Consider the following 17,111-nt stretch of genomic DNA (forward strand, 5'->3'; position numbering starts at 1 on the left):
AGAAGGTTTTTGGGGTCCTGAAGTGTTTTTAACTACTATACCTGGAAACCATTATTGTTCTTTAACTACACGAGTGGCATACTGGGCAGGTGGTATAGATCCTCAGGAAAAAGGTGATCTGTTGAGAATTACCACTATGGGGTTCTCTGATTTGGCTTCCTCAGTGCCAAAGGTGGCATGCACACAAGCAATGTGTGAGAGAGACCCGACAAGAAAATCCTCAGTGTTGGCTCCCATTGATCGAGCACAATTAACACCTCTAATTCGTGGTCTCCCTGATAGTTTAAAAACATCAGTAATAACTGAAAAAGCTGCTGAGGATCTAAACATAACACCCAGTCGCCAGAAAGTGAAGGTTGTTGAGACTAAAAGAGAACAACCACCAGCAAAAACAGCTCTGTGGCTTCCAGGAGATAAAAAACTAACCCGTGCTGAAGTGCCAGTCGGTGCTGCCTGCACTAACATATTAAGCTTTGATTTGCTATATGGCAGGTCATGGAAATTGCCTGATAGTTCCTTAAAGAGTTTTGCAGGGCGGCGTAATGAAGATCGGCTGTGGGTCGATTCTGATTTTGTAAAACTGAAACTGTTAGAAGTGTCTATTCCCCTGCCCCCGTCCCGAGTCACAAATACAAAACAAAATCCTCTGCCAGCTGCAGCGCAGGCAGGGATTGACGGGGTGGTGAAAGAGGAGCGAGCTATTATTGCTCACGCTCACTCCCCCTACAATTCTCCTGTCCAGCTGCTTGAAAAGCCAAACGGACAGTGGAGGCTCACCATCGGTTACAGGCAATTAAATGCCAACACTGCGCCTCTAACAGCAGCCCTACCAAACATCACAGAATTAGTGACTCAAATTCAAGGAACTACTTCTGTCCCTCCGGACGCTCTGGAAACAATAGAGCATGGGCAAAACCCTTCCAACAAAAAAGAGCTGCAGCAAACCCTGGGAACTTTAAGTTACTGGCGTAAACACATCCCCAGTTTTTCCATTGTTGCTCGTCTCTTGTATGATTTGCTCAAAAAAGGCAGATCATGGGACTGGACCAACCAGCATGGAGATGCATTAGAGGTCCTGATAAAAGGACTGAGATTATTTCAACAACTCGGTCTCATCCACCTGATGGATCCTATCTGTATAGAATGGGAGTTCAGTGAACATGGTTCCCATTGCCACAAAGACCTGTTGTCTCTAGTGCGAGCAGAGAAGTGGGTAACCACAAAGGCACACCACTACCTGCTGGCATTGCTCAGAACATTTTAACTACATTTGCCGGTTGTATTAGCAACCGAGCGCGTGTTTTTCTTTTTCTTTTACAGGTACTTTGAATGATCTGCATGTGGACAAGTGGATACACCTACACAAACATTGACTGTATACAGGGCATCTAAATAGCGTGGATTCTGAAGTATTGATGAACAAACTAGTCACCACAATCAGTGACTTGAATAAATTGGAGCATTCTTTATGATTTTCCCTATTGGCTTTGGGAACTAATCAATAGTTTTTATAAGGGAAGGCGAAAAAGGCACTTTACCCACTGAAATTAGGAAAGTGATTTGGGAAATTTCACTTATGACTCCACCACCAGCAAAGCCACAGCCTTTGTGCTAACTATATACAATACTTCAGTATTCACGGTACACCCCATTATTGCATTAAAATTAAATCACAACGGAACTATACTCTATCCTCTACAGCATAGAGTACGGACCCGGAAAAATGGAGTAGATATGAAAAACTATTCAAATCTTTGTGTGTGTAATTTTGTTGAGATTGTAGGATGCGATTTTACCTACTCAGCACCAGTTATATCTTCTCAATTGCTACAAGCAAATCTTGCCCTAATTCGGGAACTGTCACCAGTGCCTGTTGGAATGAAGCTACTACAACATCAGAATTTAAAGGACTCTGATTACCATACATCATGACACCGATGGTGGGACACCCTCTTTGGATGGTCACCCACTGCTACAGGAGTTCTCAACAGAATGCTTCACCCTGTTGTTGTTCTTTTAGTCCTAATTATGTTTTGTTTTGTTCTACTGGCAGTGGTGTACGTGAGAATTTGGACAATGATGAAGAGCTTAACCTATTTAGAATCCATATCTAGTGCGCATAACACAGTTGATGTCCCACACACTATGGACATCCCCAAACCTATTTAGGCATTGTGAAACTCGAGTGACTATAGTCACGGGGTGGATTATGTGGGAAAATGACTGAAATTGATGGTGAATGGGAGAACATTGTTCCCTAGAATTCAAACTAATATTAGAGCAGCTCTGACATGAAGCACAGCTGCTGCTCTCAGGAACAAACAAGGCCTCAATATCCTTGAAATGGGGAGGAGAGTGATACGAAGGTATCATGGCTCAGCCCTGTTATCAGGGATGAGAGGCGCCTGGTAAAGATAACCATAAAAATGCCATCGAGGAAGTGAACCACAACCGCTGTCTCAGCAGTGATGGCGAAATTGTGTCCTTCAGCTACTAAATCACACCCCCACTCGCCTCTGAGCTGCGACCACCCCTCAAACGAGCAATTTACACCAATCCCTATTAGTGAACACCCCTCACGAGAGGAATTTACACCAATCCTAATAAAAGTTATGTATGACTAGAGTCACTCGAGCTCCACCTAAAAGATACGGAAAAGGTATAAAATGGCAGCAAACAAAGGGGATGTTAGGGAGAAGCCCCCCCACCGGAACGTCTGGGATCAGTCGACGGGCTGAACCTCTCTTCTCCCCCCCCATAGGGACGCCTATTGGGTAAGAACTCTGGGTTATGCGCATTTACTTAATGACTTACTAACATCTTGCTAGCTATTTAATACTATCACTGATCAGTAATCGTTTTATATTATCACTGCAGTATTTCAATTAAAGTTGTTTTTGTAGTCAGTCACTATCACCGGCTATCCTCGAACCTGTATTCTGTCACAAATATATATATATGCATGTTTCTGGAAACTTTTGAATTATTATAAGGAGTTGGCCCATAGTACTACTAGTGACGATCCCTTAATAAGTGGGCGAATCACCCTCCGACTCACTGAGCTGCCAAGAGAGGGCAGGGGGAGTCGGGCTCAAGGGTCTCGTCTAACTTGGGAGCTGGTATACTGGCCAAATTACCTCCTGTTTGTCTATTAGTGAGGGATCCCACGATAAGTCAGACGAATCACCCTCCGACCTGCTGAGCTGCCAAGAGAGGGCAGGGGGAGTCGGACCCAAGGGTCTCGCCTGACTTGGGAGCTGATAGACTGGTCGTTTTGACCTCAAAACGTGACAGGGAGTATAAGATTGGAATCTGGAATCACAGACTCGTTTTTTCCTGCCATACTCCATCTCCAAAGGGCACCAGTTGACATCAAATGCCTCTGAATAGAAAGGTGCCCAATATTCTGGCAGGATTGGATGAGATTTTTGCCGAGCATATATATTTTATTAGTATAACTTGCATAATAGTACTAGTGCAGGCTTATGAGTCATTCACCCAATGTACAAAAGTACAAAATCTCTCGTGTAATTGAATTTTTATCTAGGGTAGTTTAAAAAAAGCCTAAAAGTAAGTATGAAAACCAGTCCAACAAGTTGTTTAATTTCTTTCCTCCTCTTCTTCTGGGCTACCAAGAAACTTGTCACAAGTTTTCATTCTGTTCTCTTCTTCCCAAAACCAAAACCATCAGGACTTATTTTTTTTACTTTTTTTTTTTTTTTAATTTGATGCACGCAGTCCCACCTTGTTCTAACACACCGACAGTAATGAGCACAGAAGTAAATTTCGTTTGTCCTTCTATTGTTTTTGTTCACAAAGTGTTTAGGAAATGGAAAGTGGAATTTTCAGTTACGTAAATCCTATTTGGTGATAACAGCAAATAGTTGGATAACATCCTTGCTCTTTATAAAGCAATAATTCTAATCCTTACTATTGAAAAGAAAGGTTTCTTTCTGTACATCTCAGTACCCATTTTTTTGTATCTGTTATAGACATGTTCTCGTTTATCGTATAAATGGTATGTTCTCTGCTTGTTTAGTGTGGTTTGAAGATTTCCTGCTGGACTCCATCCCACTGCTGAATGGAAATTTCCTTTCCGCAGACAGGAATCTTAAGCTTTGACACCAACCAGGAGAAAATTAGAGTTGATTCCATAGTCTTCCTTGGGGTTTGTTATTTTGTAAATCCTTAAATACTGAGCTGAGCTTTAATTAAAAAAGTTAACTTTGAAATTAACTTTGAGTAATTACTGGAGCTGCATTTGGATGATATGTACAAAAGTTTTTATTTATCCAGATGTTCTATTTCATTACACTGAAATAGGGCAAATCCCAAAGCTTCAGCAGAATGTATCATATACAACCATCAGTGAAATGAAATGTGTGTTGTAGCCTTCATCATACAGGACTTCGTTCCACCCCCATGTGTTTGGTCCTCTCTTTTCTCCACATCCAGTTTCTGCTGGGGAAGCCAGACAGTGCTGTCATTTTTGGGAGTCAACAATTCAAGGCAGCTGAGGCGGGACCACTGCGTCCCCAGAACGGCTCAAGTGGTTGGTTTGGAAACAGTTTAGGAATGTGTGCTTCGAATCATTGATTCGTTTCAGCGTAAATTCAGCTTTTAGCAAATCACAGGCATTTCTCTGGACTGGATACAGATACAGACAGTAGGAGGTTATGACTCCGAGGTGAGGTCCAAAAGGCAGTGCAGCACGAGGAGCGAGGCATTACTGAAGTGAATGTCAAACATTGCAGCTATGTAGGAGTGGCAAACCTGCAGCTCACTTCTGTCTGCTGACAAGATCTTCCCTAAGATGAGGTATATTCTCTCAAGTGTAAACTAAGTTATGAAATTAGTTAAATGTATGTCCCAGATGCTTTTAATTTATAAAGTTTTAAACATATGAAATGACGATATTGTTTCAGATTCTCAAACTGTAGACTTAGACTAGTCTCTAAGAGACTGCAGATAAGGAAAACTGTGGAGGGCTCTGTGTGAGGGGAGACAAAAAAAATCTGTTTAGAAGTCAATTCTTAAGTTGAGGTGAGACAAAAAAACCCCTCTTTAGAAGTAAATTCTAAAGTCTTTATACACTAAAAAGACTCAAAATGAATAGAAAATCATGCTAATAAAATTAAATACATACCTTATAAGCACAGCTTACATTTTCAACATGCAGAATTCAGCAAAATGTTTTTATTTGTGTCAATGCTATATCTTGCAAATGATAAAACTCATGCAAGAGATTAAAACTTTCATGTGCTTCTTGGACATTTTCTCACTTAGTCTCCATTTGCCACAGATACAATTATTTCCTTGAGAGTAATGGCATTCCCTCCAGTACAACATTGCACTTATCCCTAATCATCGAGGAGTGCAATGGTCCCCTCAGAGCAACACTCACCTTCAGATGAAAATAATCCTCAGATTCTTGGTATTAATAGAGGCTTCACAAAGGAAGGGTTATGAAAAATAGCTGCGTTTTTTTTAAATGCACTCTGTAACAGCAAGCTAAAAGTTGTTTGTGTTGGTTTCCAAAGATGCAGTAAATCATTTATGTGGGTGACTTTCAATGAGTCATCCCAGGGTAATGAAGAAAAGGTTTTACATGACACCACATCTCTTTTCCTATTTTGTTTTATGTTTTCTTTATGTCTGTCTCGCAGCTATTTTGCACAAGTATATGATGTAGTGCACTGTATCACTAACCAGTATTCCCATGATTCCCAGGTGAAATAAAAGAGAAACGACTAAAGACTGAAGAATAATAATTTCAAGAAAAGCGACACTGAAAGATATAATTAATTTACACTGACCTTACACAACAAAATGTTAAGCTTAAGACAGAATTTTGATACAATCTCAGCGAATCTCTAGGGCCAGGAAAGGGAGAAAAATATCTCTTCAACCTGCCTCCACTCAGCCTTTGTAAAGTGTAGTCACAGCATGAGCCTGTAGTTGGATTTCACCTGTAGCCATCAGTGACACAAGCAGCACAGTGTCTGTGACTGTTAATACCATGAAAGATGGTCATTTTGTGGATGTTCCTGGGTGCCTTACAGGATCATGCTGCTGGGAGGGTACTGGACACAAAATGCTCTTTTGCCAATCCTGCTAAATTTCTTTTTCACTTCCCACTGGTGTTTTGTAAACTCTTCCTCGATGCTGTGTTGGCTGAGCAGAGATGATGCTTCTCATACACTTTCAGCAGCTGCCTGTGAAACAAGACATCAGTAATTACAAGAGTACTTCCATAGTATTTCCCTCAGCCCTCGTGACAGGTTATGAAAAAACCTCTGGCAGACAAGAAATTCTTGTTGAGTGAGAAGGAAATGGTAGTGCTGGGCTCTGGCAGCTCTCATCGGTTGCAGCACATCCTCTGTTCCTGCAGGGATGCAGCCCCTGTGACAGTGCGGTGTGAGGACCCCAGGCTTCTGTTCGCTTTTCCAGGGGAGGCTGTTGTCCTTCCTGCTGGTAAACTGAGGCTTAGCAGGACTGAGGCATAGCCAAGGTCACACAGGATGCTTGTAGCAGGTAAAGGCATTGACCCTGACTTTTGTTTATGCACAATCCTTTCAGTCACATCATGTTTCTCTTCTGATTATCAAGCTTAAAAATGGGGCTGTATCAACAGTGAAGAAGTCATTGCATAGCTTGTCCTCTCCAGTGTGCCGACATGAGAAACCTGACTGTGGTTTTCATCTGAGTGTGCAGTCATGCATAACAGTGTAGTTACGTGTGCTAAACGTGTTTGTGTGCAGACACACACGTTTGTGCAATCATACACACATTTTAAATACATACGCACACAATTTATTAATTACACTCTAGAGTTAGAAAAAAACATTGCCAAATACTTTGCCAGTCGTGGTTGTGTGGTGTGCCTGGAAACGGGGATAAAAGCAGACAACACTGTTCCTTAGGAGAGCATCACGTTGCTGAATAATTGCAGGTTGGCTTGATCTGGGTTGTGGATGTTTTGCGCAGAGCAGCCTTGTCCGTGTCTGGTTCATCCTGTACTTTACTTGGTTAACTAGTGCCTCATCCGAAAGTGAGCCTAACATTTTGAAAGCTGCATTAATATTAATAACCACATCTTCAAAAAATAGCTCTGCTTACAATGTAACCTCCCTGAGTTTGTTATAGCCATTGACCGCTTTGCCATTACTTCCCTGCTCAGATGTTTTCCTGGTTGCGCGGTTCAAGCTCTTGCTTCATCACTGGTGACTGTGCGCTCTCTATGGGACTGAGTCCTACAGCTCACTTCTTAGCTTAATACTATAATTTGTGCCTTTTAAAAAGCACAACTTCCAGTCAAAACAACAGAGAGGAAGTCAAAGTACAGGCTGGTACAGAAATGTTTTATGGAAAATTGCAACACTGCTTCACAGGAAATTCTTTTCTGTTTCAGAAATGTGAGAAAACAAGAAACCGGGATTGGTCCAGAGGGAAATACATAACACTGAAAATATTTTGCAGCTATATGCTGTTTTGGAGGATGTATATATTTTCTGTCATTAAAAAAGAAACAAACTGAACTAATGCTGAGCAGAACCAGGAATAAGTGAGCACCTGGAAATAGGACATAACACCCCCTCACCTTCCGCATGTGTCACCGTGTGCTAAACAGATCCTCCCACCTTGGTAACGGATTGCAGCTCTTTCGGAGCTGCAAAATAGCACAATAACGTAGATGGCTGATGCACCCGCGTGGCCAGGCAGCAGGGACAGGGCGAGAGCCTCTGCAGTGTGTTGCTCGGGAACATCCCTGCGTGCCGTGGCTGCCCTTCCTGCTCTGCTCCTCTGGAAACAGACACAGCGTTTGCGAAGCCAAAGCATGGATAACTTCCTCTGCACGCACCGCTTGCCCTTGGGACTTCTCCTTTCTATTTCCAGCCGTGCGTTAGCTTGACGTTGGTCCCAAGATGCGCAGTGGGGTAGGCCTGCGTCGCAGCACGACCCGTTTCCCACGTGTTCAGGACCCGGCGTCAGTGCAGGGGTGCACACAACTTAGTTTGTGGTGAAACGGCTCGCTAAGAGCGACCCTGCACAGTTTAAATGCAGCTGATATGCAAACCATGGTGAGAGGTAACAAGAGTCCCGAGCGCAGCACAAAACCCCGAATCTGTCATTTCTACCCAGAGGAACATGCTGCTTCTCCAAGACAGGCCGATGGAGCCAGCCCGCCCCGTCAGCCAAGGGATGCTCGACTCCCTCTGGGCAAGGACCGTCCAAAAGCCGCATGCCGTGTCTGGGTGCACCTGGCTGAGCTGTGCAGGCTGCCCTGGGCCTCCTGGAAGTGAGTGACGGAAACTCTAATTTTCAAACACACAATGACTGTAGCAAACATGGGCGGATGGCACATATATGGGGGCTGTGACATGAAAGGCGCAGGAACCTATATTTTGTATACATCGACCCCGAATGTTGCGAAACCCAAAGTATTTCAAGTCACTGTGGGCCAGCAACATCTGAGGCAAAGCGCTGCGCTTGAGGAAATGCATTTGTTCGGTGTGGAGTGACTTGCAGTGATGCTGCCGGGACAGCCGCACTGTGCCCGGGCTTGTCCCGCAAAACCAGCCTGGCTGCCGCGGCTCACGGTGGCGTCGGCGTCTCTGCCCCCTCCCCAGCCCCCTCCACAGCACCAGGAGTACACCCCTGTCCCCTGTCCAAAGCCTGAGGCACCCATGCTACCTCCCAATTTTCAGGACAAGGGGCACAAAAGCCTCCCTGGCTTGTGGGAAGGCTGTGGTCCAGGAGCGTGGCTGGACCACAGGCATCTGTGTTGGGAGGTGGATCGCACCCTCGCCTGTGCCGGCTGCTCCCCTCGTGCCTGTGCTGTGACTCACGGACAGCCAGACCAATGACAAATCTGTCCCGCTGTTCTCTCATGAGGCCCCAGGCCAGCGGCACGGCAGCTTCGGGGTGGAGCGATAAGCTGAAGAATTAATGTGTCGTTATTAAATGTGGCAGAAATAATGGCCTCCGGTGAGAAGATTAATGCTCTCTGCCCTAAGACCCTGAAAACTTGGACCAGATTTTTGGAAACAGTGTGTGAGCACAAGTGCCCACCTCCTGCACCAGGCGCTGAGGAAATGAAAATCATCCTCCGCCACTCAGAATTTGGCATGGCCGGAAGAAACGCGATCACTCACGCTTGCCGGGGACCTGCTTCAAACCTCGCTGCAAGTAGCAGCTTCCCACTGCCCTGCCTGAGGTTTAGATCGAGTCCAAGAAACATTATTTCTGCAATTGTATTGCAACACTGAAGTATGGCAGCAGTACTTTATGTGAGCCAGGTCCAGATATCGGCATGTATGAAAATCCTTTTTCCCCTTGTAAGGGAAAAAGGGAAGAAAGTGTATAAATCAGAACAGCAAAGTCCATTATCCTTTTAAACAAAGCTCTGAAAAGCTCTGCTGGCACTGCGCACTGTGGATCCTTTTTAACAGACTGATTTACACCCCAACCCGCTGCCTGCAGCTTGCTGGCGTGCTGATATTTGTGGGAACAAACAGCTAAGTGCCCGTGTGCCCGTATCTGCGCCATGGTGCCAATGCAGACGTTTCCTCTACATCCTCTGCCTACGCTGCTGAAGCAGGCGGCTTGCAGCTGGAGGTGGGGGCCATGCTTCGCGTGCCCGAGAGAGATAATCCCCTGTCCCTGGGGAACTGAGACACCCCGGCGGGAGAAACTAAATGCGGTCTATAAAGCTGGAAATGCAAAATGGACTGCTGGGAGAAATGATGACAGGGGTCCGAGATGGAAGCAATATCGCCCTTTGCTCGGCCCAGCCCCACTCCTTCAGGACGGTGACATGTCCCTGGGGAGACGTTTGTGTGTGCCCTGTTTCCAGGGTTTGCTGTAGCCAGCGCGTGGCTGCCAGTTGGTTGTCTTCCCTCTGACCACTGTCCTGCCATTCTCTGCCCGACTCTGCCTGCACTGGGGCGCGTTTGCTGATGGAAGGGTGGCCGACAGGAGCGTCAGGAGATGCACGAAGCGTGACTCACCATGGTGGCGCAGAGACTGTCACGGCACTGGGTTGTTAAACATGAACCTTCCTTTCCCTGCCCTGGCTCTGCCGATGGGCTGGGTCCCCCGGCACAGGCCTGCTGACGTGACTCTGCCTGTGCTCCTTGTTTTTCTTGTTCCTCTTCCCAGAAACCTTACATGGAAAGATTCACAAGCATCATTTGGGGCTGGCTCTGAATTTCTGAGCATAGAGCCACAGCAGTGCTTTTCACCTCTTTTTGGACTGAAGGACGCTTAGAAATGTCCTGCCAGCAGTGCAGGTGACACATACCTGGGTTGGTGTTTGCCATGTATGGGCTTGCTTCTCCTCAGCCTCCAGGTCCTTCGGAATTGGTCCGTGAAATATCCTGGTTTCAACCACTCCTGCTGGGAATCAAAACAGTCTCAACTAAGCGTCATGTATTAATTTGGTTAAATAACACTATTCAACTTTTTTTTTTCTGATGCTCTGATGACATCTGGGAGTCTCCAGCACCCCTCTGTACTGAGAAATACTCAGAAACATGGCAGAAAGACAGAATCCAAGGAGTTTGAGCTGTAATACCTAGACGGCCCCTTCTATTGCTGAAAATTACTCCAGACATCAGTTGCGTGATGGCACCAGGTTTTCCATGTCCCCTGGTAGATTTGGTCTCAGCTCACACCTCCTCTTCTTCAGGATGCCCCACTCAGATGCCGGCTTTGATTTTTGCTGCCTGTTCTCTCAGGAGCTCCCTTCAGCCCTGTGGGCTGTGACTCATTTCCTCCTATGGCTCCTCTCATCCTGCCTGCTGCCGGAGCTTGCAGCCGGCTCTTCCCCTTTGCAGCAGCAAAACTTGTTACGAAAACAAGCAAAACTATCACATTGCCAGAAATCTTGCCTTTTCTTTTTTTTTCTGTGGCATGCAGAGAGCCTTGTCTGTAGGCACCTCGGGGAGGATTCCTATACAGCCTGATAAATAAGGAAAGGTCGGGAAAAAATCCTGTTGTCTTTATATAATGACATTTTGTATTCCTGTTATGCAAATGTGCAGAGAAGCGCTGGGGCTAATAACTCAGGAAGCAAAGTAGCCTCAAACTTCAGTCTCAAAATTTGAGTGTAAATGAACACCTTAAGTGCCAGAATGAAGGCAGAAATTTCCTGGTTGGCAATGCCACCTCCTGGGGTCCATGCGGCGGGAGGCACGCTTCCGAAAGTGAGCTGACAGGAGATTGGGGTGCACGTTTTCCTACTCTGTGTGTGAGAGAGTGTTCCCTCCTTTGTGCAAAGCACAGCAGAAATTCAGTCCTTATGTTTTTCAAGATATGTGATCCTTTCTTTGCTGAAGAAACCAATCCTTTCTGGGATTGGAAACAAGAAAATTTTAGTTATACTCTTGCCTTTCCTAGATTAATTTTCACCTGTCACTCAGGTACAGTTTGTGTGATTATTTACATCCATTTTAGGACAGAAGGCAATGAAGCCTCAATGGTGGGAATTGTAAAATTATGCGATCTCCATTTAGCAAAACTAAACTCTTGGTTTCCAGTCACTATAGGGGAAAATAAGGATTTTTAGGGTGGATTTTTAAAAATTCTTCATCTATTTGAATAGCCCACTGATGATGTGCCAATGAGTTATTTGTGCTTCTGTGAAAAGTTGTGAGACCTCGCCAGACCCAAAGAGGTGCACTTAGGGATCCTGCAGCTGGAACCGAAGGGCTGTTGTCGCCTTGGGCCAATGCACGACGCAGTAGGACTGTGGAAGGGCACAGGGATGGGAGTCAGGCCGCAAAGTTGGTGTCCAGGCTGATCTGGGGCAGTGCGGAGAGAGGCACGTTTGGAAACTATCTGTCCTGTAGATTCACAGTCCGTATAGCCGAGAAACAGCAGACTGCTCTTGACTCTGTCGGATGCATCCTATTTTTTTCAGTCTTCAGTCCGTTTTTCAGAGGTAAGACATGGCACTGCGGCAGCGATGGTTCACTGCTATAAATAAAACCACTGGAGGTGTGGTCAGATGTGAGGCTGAAGCCATGTGAGCTGCCACGCTGTGCTTCAGCCTCTGCGCGTTTCTGTGATTTTGTGCCACCTGGGAGGGTTAAAACTTTCCATTTGGAACACGGGGCACCTCATTTCCTTAGGAATCCTCCGATTAAATTGATCAGGCTTACGGGATGCCTTGAAGGTAAACAAACTGAGTAAAATCCGACCGAAAGCAGAGGAGTGCCTCTCAAGGTTAAAAACTCCTTGGTGAGAGTGTTTGCGCTTGCATGTCGATCTGCAACTTCAAGACTGATTGCAATTAAATCTGATGCACAGAGAGAGGCAGTTCTCCCAGTATACATGAGAGGACACGGCTGAAATATCAATAAGGCAGAGCCTGTTTCATTGTTTTTTAATGCATTTGCTACTAATTATAAACAGGAGCTGAATTGGCAGAAGGAAGATTAAGTCATATTGGCAGGGTCTGTTGGTTCATTCCTTATTTTCTCTTGAAACACTGAAGCATGTGCCATCTGGTGAGGTCAGAACTTTTGATTGCTTTTTTCTTTTTCTTTTTCTTTTTCTTTTTCTTTTTCTTTTTCTTTTTCTTTTTCTTTTTCTTTTTCTTTTTCTTTTTCTTTTTCTTTTTCTTTTTCTTTTTCTTTTTCTTTTTCTTTTTCTTTTTCTTTTTTTTTTCTTTTTCTTTTTCTTTTTCTTTTTCTTTTTCTTTTTCTTTTTCTTTTTCATTTTCTTTTTCTTTTCCTTTTCCTTTTCCTTTTTCTTTTTCTTTTTCTTTTTCTTTTTCTTTTTCTTTTTCTTTTTCTTTTTCTTTTTCTTTCTTTTTCTTTTTCTTTTTCTTTTTCTTTTTCTTTTTCTTTTTCTTTTTCTTTTTCTTTTTCTTTTTCTTTTTCTTTTTCTTTTTCTTTTTCTTTTTCTTTTTCTTTTCTTTTTCTTTTCCTTTTTCTTTTCCTTTTTCTTTTTCTTTTCCTTTTCCATTTTCATTTTTTTTCTTCTTTTTCTTTTTCTTTTTCTTTTTCTTTTTTTAATCTTCTTTTCCTTCTTTTTCTTTTTTCTTTCTTCTTAATCTTCTTCTTTTTTCTTTATCTTCTTAATCTTCTTTTTCTTTTCCTCCTCCTTCTTCTTCTTCTTCCTCTTCTTCTTATTTTCCTCTTCCTCCTTTTCCTTTTCCTTTTCCTTTTCCTTTTCCTTTTCCTTTTCCTTTTCCTTTTCCTTTTCCTTTTCCTTTTCCTTTTCCTTTTCCTTTTCCTTTTCCTTTTCCTTTTCCTTTTCCTTTTCCTTTTCCTTTTCCTTCGGACACAGGGCAAACAGGGAATCTCGGCCAAGAGATTCCTCCACACAGCTGTGTGTGTGCACATACTTCGTCCCTAATGCGATGCTTTCAGTTCCTTGCTGAAGCGAGCCAAGAAAAAGCACTTAGGCAGAGCCGTGCTTTGGAGTGAGGGAACTCTAACAGCTCTAAGCCGGCCCAAGGAAACCCTTGATGTCCTTCTGCTCTCATGGTGCCCAGAAGGTTTAGAAAGCTGGTAGGGACAGGCACCGCTCTTTCAGACAAGAGCCCTCCAAAGACAATGTAGTTTAAAGAAGTACTCAGTTCTTTCTCTCTTTGCATAACAGTCCTGGAGGACATCCATTAAATCCTGTATTTCCTTCACAGTGGCAGCTAAGAGACATATCAAAAGGTTATCCTGGCTTCTAGAAGGAGGATGTTCTTGTCCTCTAATCCAAAGAAAAGGGATCATTTGATCACGGGACAGAGCTTTTCATACCAACCTGAGCGTTCTCGGTTACCATGTTAGAAACGTGGTCCTCTCTTGATCCTTTCTCTAATCACTGCTGCAAACTGTGGTTGAGTGCTGGAGTCTGCTAATATCTGGACCCCGTAATCAAGGAAGGTAAGACCTTGTGAAATACAGGTTATATCTGATTTTTATTATTACCAGTTGACATTTTGCATCAGGTTGAGCATCACAGCAGGGAGTAGTCTTTGCTGAAGAGTTTGTGCTTACACCATATCCTTAAAGGTAAAAACATTATTGCAAGCCTAAAACTGCAAAAAAGCTTATTTTCAATCCATTCAAAAATACATACAGATTATAGACTGCTATAGCTGTGCTAATTCCTGGGCAATGCGGCAATTAGGAATATTTTTTCAGTGCCTTCTTATGTGCTTTGCAGCCTGTTTTGAGCATTCGTCCAAGGTGACCGGCAGCACTGGAAACCCTCTGACCATGTTGTGCTTCCTCACCGAGTGCCTGGAGGACTTCTCGGGTTACATTCCCCAGGGCTTTTTGCAATGCAATAATTATAGTTTCTGCATTGTTCTTTACCAATAGTTTGGGGGAGAACCGGCCATCCCCAGGACCTGCCCCCCAAGGAAGAACTTCTGGGGAGAAGTAGTAGCTACGAGCTGTCCTGCAATCAAAGCAGGGCCAAAGGATTCCCAGATGGGAATTCATAGGATTCCTGCAGGTGGGCCAGGGCAATCCCAAGCACAAGTCCAGGCTGGCTGGAGAATGGATTGAAAGGAAGCTCAGAGGAAAAGGACTTGGGAGTGCTGGTGGATGAGAAGCTCAACATGAGCTGGCAACATGCACTGGCAGCCCAGAAAGCCAACTGTGTCCTGGGCTGCATCCAAAGCAGCATGGGCAGCAGGTTGAGGGAGGGGATTCTGCCCCTCTGCTCTGCTCTCATGAGACCCCCCTTGCAGTGCTGCGTTCAGCTCTGGAGTCCCCAACATCAGAACGACATGGAGCTGTTGGAGCAGGTCCAGAGGAGACCACAAAGATGATCCAAGGGCTGAAGCACCTCTCCTATGGAGACAGGCTGAGACAGTTGGGGTTGTTCAGCCTGGGGAAGAGAAGGCTCCAGGGAGACATTCTAGCAGCCTTCCAGTACCTAAAGGGACTGTAAGAAAGCTGAAAAGGGACTTTGGACAAACGCAGATGGACATAGGACAAGGGGCAATGGCTTTAAACTGCAAGAGGGAAGATTTAGATTAAATCTAAGGAAGAAATTCTTCCCTCTGAAGGTGGTGAGGCACTGGAACAGGTTGCCCAGAGAAGCTGTGGCTGCCCCATCACTGGGAGTGTTCACGGCCAGGTTGAACGAGGCTTTGAGCAACCTGGTGTAGTGGAGGGTGTCCCTGCCCATGGCAGGGGAGTTGGAACTAGATGGTCTTTGAGGTCCCTTCCAACCCAAACCATTCTATGATTGCATGATTCTATGAAACAAACAAACCAAGAGATGGCTAGCTTAACGGTCAACTAGTGCAAGCCCAAACTGAGGAGCCACACAGACCATGAGTGTTGTGTTGTGATGCCTTGTCAAAAGCAGCAGACTGCTGTGCCCAAACCTTCTCCTGCCTGACCATTAGAGCAGTGGTGACAGGGACTGTCTGTGTGATGTGAATATGAGTTCACCATAGAAAAACTGTGAACAAGAGGAAAAAAAATCCTCTGGTCTTAGGTTGGTGACAGAGCTCTGTGGTTCTCCTGACTGCCATGTTTTGGGTGTTTCTGTTTGTTGGTACACAGGGAAACGTCTACCCTTGGGTCAGCTACTGCACTGCTTTATGAGACACGGAGTCAGCAGGTCTAGTGGAAACAAGCCTGGGGAAGCACAGGATGAGAGACAGGGGTGCATCAGCTCCCATCTTCTCCGGTTTCGGGGAGGCGAGCCTGGTGCAAGAGACGCAGCTGTAGCAGCCCCCCTGCCCTCGACCTGGGCAGTGCTTCTCGTGTGGTGCTGGGCACCTCTCCGATTCCAGCTGCAGCACCTTCCCGCGGGTAACACCTCCACACTGGTCCGCCCAGATGGTGCGAGCTGTGTTGCCAGCAGGCACAGCGGCTCCAGGTGAGAAACGCACCTTTCTCCTTGCTCGCTGTCCTGCCTGCCCACGTGGCCATGTCTCCGTCACCTGCCTGCTCTCTGCTCAGCGTTAATTAATTTCCAGTAAAATGAAAATTAAACACACATTACAGAAAAGCTGAATTGTGAAACAAATCTGTGTAGACTTTAATTTGACACATCATAAAGTTTTTCGGGCAAGACCAGGAAGACAGCATCTGATTAATCTAATATGCAAATCTAAGCCTGTTAGCAACTCCTACTATCAAATATGAATAAGGCAGTGACAAAGCTGAGGTTTATTCCTGGCTGATGTGAAGCAATCCATCTCAGTCCTTGAGAAATACTCAGGGAGGCACTGACTCCACAGAAGAAAGACTTTGAGAGGGATTTTCGGAGGACAGTGTTGGGGCTTACAAAGAGAATGTTTAGAGACAGTGCATCTTCACTCACGAAGGACCAGTAATAGGGCAAGAAAATAAACGTCTGTGCGTGTCCAGCCTAAATGGAGGTGGATGCTCGAGGACAATCAGGAAAAAAAGAAGAAAAGGAAAAAAAGGATTGAAAGGCTGCTGTGGGATCATAGCCTTTTCCATTGTGTTTTCCTTCATCACTTGAAAATACTTCCCAAAGTTTTACCTCTTTTTTTTTTTCCATCTGACTGATGGAGGTTAGTTTCGAAATCTTTCCTGCAAACAGTTTTGAATCCCACTATTGTAATCTTGGTGTCTTCATACTCCTTCACTTTCTGCTGCTCTGCGGTGGACACGAATGGCAGCCCACAGGGTCCAACAGCAACTCCTTTTCTAGGAGCAGGAAAAGTGGCATTTTTCATCTTCTTTTCATTGGCACCAATGGTGTTTGCCAGTCAGCAATGCTCCTGCCCTGCACACTGGATGTGCCTGTTCTTTTACTCAAAGACTCCGTGTGAGCGCCATGGCAGTTTTCACGGCACTCAAAATATTTTAAAATGCCATATTAAAATTAAAAAAGAATAAAAGTAAAGCATGGCAGTCTCAAACGTGCGCCACTGAAGGGTCAGCAGCACACAAGGCTTGGCAACCTGGCATAGGGAAGGAGCAGGTTTTTTTGTGACACAGAGCCTGTTTTTCCCTATTTGTAGCACAAATGGAATGGGAAAATGAACTAACCACATTTAAATTAACTACTTTTCCTAGTGTTCCCTCTGCATGCGGACATTCACGTTTGACAGCAAATCTGGGAGCCCTGGGGCCAGCAGCAGCTTTTCAAGGGGTCAGAGCTTCTCC

Source organism: Tauraco erythrolophus, chromosome Z (genome assembly GCF_009769465.1).
Source record: "Tauraco erythrolophus isolate bTauEry1 chromosome Z, bTauEry1.pri, whole genome shotgun sequence".
NCBI lineage: Eukaryota > Metazoa > Chordata > Aves > Musophagiformes > Musophagidae > Tauraco > Tauraco erythrolophus.